General features: G+C 41.3%; 1 pseudogene; it reads right to left on the minus strand.

Annotated features, from left to right (window-relative positions):
• Nucleotides 1-4,612: 4,612 nt before the first annotated feature.
• On the minus strand, nt 4,613-4,731 carry LOC128050124 (uncharacterized; annotated as a pseudogene).
• Nucleotides 4,732-6,737: the final 2,006 nt, after the last annotated feature.

The raw sequence follows: 6,737 nt of genomic DNA on the forward strand, positions 1-6,737 counted from the left end.
AGGAACAGTTCAGTTCAGTTCAGTCACTCAGTCATGTCTGACTCTTTGTGACCACATGGACTGCAGCATGCCAGGCCTCCCTGTCTATCACCAACTCTCGGAGTTTACTCAAACTAACGTCCATTGAGTCGGTGATGAGAAAAAGAACAAATACAGATAAAATGCAATCTTTTTTCCTTATTTTTCACTGTTCTGGAAAATAATGCTGTTTAAAATAATAAGAGTAACAATGTATTGGGTGATTATCATATGTGGATAATGAGATTAATGACAAGAATATCACAGGTATGGGAGAGAGGAGCTAGGAAGGGAAGACACCAGGGCTCAGGGGTGTTACCAGGCCAAGTGCATGTAGCCAGTAAATGAAAGATGGAGAGTCAAACCCTGACCTCTCTGATCTATATTCCATGTTTTTTTCTCTCCATGAGAACCCTGGTTATTCCTCTGGAAACATATGGGAATGAGCTCCAGGTCTTCTCTTTTGGGCCCCATTTCTCAATTAAAATTGGGGAAACCTCAAGTTTTTCTTTGCTGGTGGTGACATTTATCTGAGTCACATATGTAAGTGACAGCACCTGGACCTCCACCTCTGTAAAAGAGAACCCATTTATTGCAAAGACTTAGAAATATCTGAGGCCATCTGGTAGACCCAGGGCTCTGGCCTCTCTGGTTCATCCCTTCCACTCCCTAATAATCCCAGTCACCATTTACTAAGTGCAAAATATATGCCAGGGTCTGGACTAAGAATGTGACATGGATGTATTAACATTTATTCCTGTTGGCCTTATTTTCATCCCTCTTTAACCAAACAGGACGGTGTGTCCGGAGAGGTTAGGCAACTCATCTTGATGGGTAGAACCACGTCTTCCACATAGGTACTATTCAAGTCTACCGCCCAGTGGAGGGACCCTGCCCCTATTGCTATCCTTTTAGGCAGGAGAGCCAAAATGGAAACTTTTCAAATGGACAGATCATTTAACCTTTTTGGCACCAACTTGGATTTCAGTGCCAGCTCTTACACTTGTGTAGGAATGCCAGCCCAGCACTTCGGAGTCATTCATTGGAAGTAGGAGTCCCTCTGGTGTGAAGAAGGAATCCTCCTACACTGTTGGTAGGAATGTAAATTGGCGTAATTGCTATGGAGAAAACAGTATGGATGTTCCTTTAAAAACTAAAAATAGAGTTACCATGCGATCCAGCAATCTCATTCCAGGGCATATATCCAGACAAAACTATAATTCAAAAAGATACATGCACCCCAGTGTTCATAGCAGCACTATTTACAACAGCCAAGACATGGAAGCAACCTAAAAGTCCAACAGCAGATGAATGGATAAAGATGTGGTGCATACGTACAGTGGAGTACTGCTCGGCCACTGCAGTCGTGTCTGATTCTTCGTGACCCCATGGACTGTAGCCCGCCATGCTCCTCTGTGCATGGAATTTTCTAAGCAAGAATACTGGAGTGGGTTGCCATATCTTCCTCCAGGAGATCTTCCCAAACCAGGGATTGAAATTCTATCTCCTGTGTCTCCTGCTTTGCAGGCAGATTCTTTACCACTAAGATACTCAGCCATAAAAAAAAAAAAAAAGAATGAAATAAATGTTGCTTCCATTTGCAGCAACATGGATGGATCTAGAAATTATCATCCTAAGTGAAGTAAGTCAGAGAAGAAAAGACAAATATCATATGGTATCACTTAAATGTGGAATATAAAAATAGTATAAATGAACTGATTGATAAAGCAGAAACAGACTCACAGACATAGAAAACAAACTTAGAGCTGCAAAAGGGGAAAAGGTGGGAGAGGGATAATTTAGGAGTTTAGGATTTGCAGAAACAAACTACTATACATATAGCACAAGGAACCAAATTACTATCTGCAGTGAAACTATAATGGAAAAGAATATGAAAGAGAATATACATATATAGTTAACATGATCTCTTTGCTATACACCAGAAACTAACACAATAACAATAACAACAAAAAGGTATGAGATACATTGTAAGGATGGGATACACAGTTTTGAAAAAAAGAAGTGGTTCTGGTCTTGGGAAGTGAAAAGTATAGCCTCTACATGGGAGAGGGGACCCCACAGGGCTTGCTGTCTCCTGATCCAAGCAGGCTACTCAAGTCCTCAAGGTCAGTCTGGACTGAGCGAGGGAGTGAACCAACAGTTGAAGGGCAGGCAAAGCAGGTCTGAATCTGTTTTAGAATCAGTGGTCCTCTGCTGTGCCAGGCTCTGGGCGAGCTTCTAAGTGCCCCCTCTACCTTGGCATGTGGTGGGCCATCAAGCTACCTTTATCAATTTTGCAGTTGTTCACTATATATTCTTCAAGATCTTACTACGTGCTGCTCAAGGCGAGGCAGAACACAGAAAAAATAATCTCCCTTTGCAGAATTTACATTCCAAGATAAAAGACAGACAAGAAAGCAAGTTTTTTTTTAATTTTTAAACAAAATATTTCAGGAAGTAATCAGTACTCTAAAGGATTAAAATTGCGCTTAACTCAAACTGAAATAAACTGATCTAGGATGCAGTAACTACCCTCAATCAGAATCTAATAGAAAAGAGTGTGTGGTGTTCTTAGACCAAATCACGAGGGGCTTCTTCTGCACTGCCCTCCCCACCCCCGCTGTTAGCTGGCCTGGCAAATCATCAACACACCTGCAACTTGTTAGAACTCCTGGGACCTCCGTTCCAAGGAAGCTAGCACACAACGTCCCATAATCCTAAAGACGGCTCAGAAACCCAGGAACACTTCCCGGCATCTCAGGCATCTTCTAAAAACAAAATGTGGCTGCATGCCAGTGTTTCCAAGATTTGTAAGTTGATTCACTGCTGATACTAGAGACAGACACTGCTTCCAAGAGTAAAGAGGATTGGAACAGCCAAAGGATTTATTTACAAGAAAAGACAAATGATCTAACACATGGTACCCCTGCTCTGGAGTTCCTGAGCCATCAGATTCCTGCATAACAGAGTATTGTTTTCCTGCTGGCCAGAGGATCCATTTCCAGCCCTCATTTGATTCTGGTAGGCAGATCCAGAGGCACTCAAGAGTGGGCAAGAATGCATGGGATGGCTGAGGAACATTTTGCATTACTAAATATTCTTTGCTGGAGAAGACTTGAGAGTCCCTTGGACTGCAAGGAGATCAAGTCATTTCTACAGGAAATCAATCCTGAATATTCATTGGAAGGACTGATGCTGAAGTTGAAGCTCCAATATTTTGGCCACCTGATTCGAAGAGCTGACTCATTAGAAAAGACTTTGATGCTGGGAAAGACTGAGGGCAGGAGGAGAAAGGGACAAGAGAGGATCAAATGGTTGGATGGCATCACTGACACAATGGACATGAGTTTGAGCAAGCTCTGGGAGATGATGAAGGACAGGCATGCCTGGCATGCTGCAGTCCGTGGGGTCACAAAGAGTCGGACACAACTGAGCAGCTGAACAACAACAGCAAAAATATTCATCTTGTGCTTATTTGGGTATGTGTGAGTCTAGACAGAATTTGTTTAAAGTGTGATATAGATTCCTGTTTTTTGGCCATCCCACATGGCATGTGGAACTTCCCTGACCGGGGATTGAACCCACACGTTTTTCGGGGGAAGCTCTGGGTGTTAACCACTGGACCAACAGGGAAGTCTTACAGATTCTTTATATTAGCAACTGGATCGACATTGAACACTGGAATCGAAAATTTTACAGTATTTCATAAGAATAGTCCATGACATTTCATCCCATTTTCAAAGTAATAAATCCTTTCTCACTGGTTTAAAGTATTTTCATTTTAATTTTTCTATTATAATGCATAATTAGTAATTATATTAATAATTTATATTCTGTGATAAGTTATATTCTGACTTTCAGTTTAATTATTTTGAATATTCTAGAAGAAAAATATTTTTTAAAACACACATGGGCAATTTTTAAATTATATTTTATACTCTGTGATAATTTATATTCTGCCTTTTAGTTTAAAACATAATTTTGAATATGATAAAAGAAAAATATTTTAATAGCCAGGACATGGAAACAACCTAGATGTCCATCAGCAGATGAATGGATTAGAAGGCTGTGGTACATATACACAATGGAGTATTATTCAGCCATTAAAAAGAATACATTTGAATCAGTTCTAATAAGATGGATGAAACTGGAGCCGATTATACAGAGTGAAGTAAGCCAGAAAGAAAAACGCCAATACAGTATACTAACACATATATATGGAATTTAGAAAGATGGCAATGATGACCCTGTATGTAAGACAGCAAAAGAGACACAGATGTGTAGAGCAGACTTTTGGACTCAGAGGGAGAGGGAGAGGGTGCGATGATTTGGGAGAATGGCATTGAAACACATATACTATCATGTAAGAAACGAATCGCCAGTCTATGTCCGATGCAGGATACAGCATGCTTGGGGCTGGTGCACGGGGATGACCCAGAGAGATGTTATGGTTCATGTTTGGGAACGCATGTACACCCATGGTGGATTCATGTCAATGTATGGCAAAACCAATACAGTATTGTAAAGTAAAATAAAGTAAAATTAAAAATTAAAAAAAAAAAAGAAAACATCCATGAAGAATAATTTTTCTTTAAGCCTGCAGCACCCAGTATTCCCAGACAGTCTCCCATTCAAGTACTAATCAAGCCCGACTCTGCTTAGCTTCTGAGATCAGACAAGATGGGGTACGTTCAGGGTGGTATGGCCATAGATTAACTTTTTAAAAATTTTACAATTACTTTAATTTGTATATCTGAGGCAAATACATGCTAAGTTTACTGACTTTGAATATAAATGTTCTCAGAGACCTTTTAGCTCTCTGAGTATGAGTCCAAGTTTTTGCTGGGGATGCCCGGCTCTTATTCCCTGCCTGGGGGGCCCACTGACAAGCCTCTAGGGTCCAGCTCAGTCATCTCCTTATGTGCAAATAACTCCCAACTTCCCCCCCCCCCACCCTTCCCACCCCCCAGCCCCAACCCCAGTTATTGCCCAACCCTGACAAAGTGAAGTGTTCCTCCTCTACCCTCCTGTGACAGTAGGGCATCCTCTGTTCAGGCAGGACATAGGTGGGAAGGGTTTGCCTGAAATATTGGGGAAGGAAGCATTATTGTTCAATGAACTGTCCTTCTTTTCATAGCCCCTTCCTCCTGTCTACATGATATGCCAATCCCTCCTCCAGCCCCCACAAGGACTAGGAATGTTTCAGTCACCATTTGCCCATTTATTGAGCAATTACTATGTGCTGATTAGTATAATAAGCATGTTACAAAAAATCACTTATTTTAATCATCCTATACGATTATTTTTCTTTTTAATATACGAATAGTAAAGGCTCAGAGACAGATTCATCTATTCATTTATTTGATAAAACTCATCAAGACTCCTATGAAATGGTTGCTATTGGGTGCTACAAGTAAAAGGAAGGAAGGAAGTGTGTTACAGATAATTTAATGGTGATATGAAGTTGTGTGGTTCTGAAATGATGTCAATGGTGAGTGACTGAGCCCAGCATATCCAGCAGAGGCGGTCAGGCTTTAATCTCTGAGTGTTCAGCCATGTACTAAAATCCACTCCCACCCCTAGTTGAGTCTGCAGATATAAGCAGAGTTTTCCAAACGTCTGTGGGACTCTGGAACCAAATTTACATTTAACCACAAAAATGCATTTTTATTATCATTCAAAGGAAGTCACTGATGGCGAGGGAGGGAAAGCAGACATCAGCCATCAATGGAGAATTCCATGAAGACTCTTGCTCCTGACTCTTGCCGGACTTCTGTGGCAAGACTGCCACAAAAATGCATCTGCAACCCTTGTCTGATGATGGAGCCTGAGAAGAGCCCAAGATGCTTCTCAAGCCACCTGACAAATTTACTCAAGGGCTGAGACCAACTTAAGAATCAGCTGAATGAGTATAACGACGCTAAAAGCTTTTTGGAATATAGCTCTTGTGATAATTTCAGGTGGACAACAAAAAGACTCAGCCATATGTATACATGTGTCCATTCTCCCCCAAACTCCCCTCCTATCCTGGCTGCCACATAACATGAGAGTTTGGGATGGACATGGACATACTGCTATATTTAAAATGGATAACCACCAAGGTCCTACATAGCCCAGGGAGCTCTGCTCGATATTTTGCTTATTTTTGAACAATAGTTCAAGCAGGAAAACGTGAAGATTATTCTGAAAAACACCTGACATGTACACAACAGGTAAAGTTTTTTAAGTGCGTAGATTGATTTTTTTGGCAAAACATGGGACAAAACTGTCATTGTGACAGCAATAGCAGTGATAAGAAATCTGTCGCAGGACACACTGCAGGAGTGTGGTATTTACAAAGGCTGTTGATAAAATGTGTTTGATATGTCACTTACTCATGAAATCCAAGGGAGAATAGCAGCAATATTTCTGGACTCAATTGCTGTGCTGGGTGCTCAGGATTCAGCTCGGAGCAATACAGAAGGTGTACAGAAAAGAACAGGAAACGGACAGGGAAGCATGAGAAGCTAGGGGAGAGAACACAGCAAGTGGTTCCTCTTGCCTGGAATCAGAAAATGCTTTGTCAGGGAACAGACACTCCAGTCACCAGAAGTCTGAGCCTCATGCATTAGGGTTGGGAGCAGGGAATAGTTGTTCCAGGCATGGGAATAGCATGCTCAGAAGCCCAGGCATCATAGAGAAAATGACACATTTGTGGCACATTTTTATTGGAGTGTAAT

Source organism: Budorcas taxicolor, chromosome 6 (genome assembly GCF_023091745.1).
Source record: "Budorcas taxicolor isolate Tak-1 chromosome 6, Takin1.1, whole genome shotgun sequence".
Taxonomy (NCBI): domain Eukaryota; kingdom Metazoa; phylum Chordata; class Mammalia; order Artiodactyla; family Bovidae; genus Budorcas; species Budorcas taxicolor.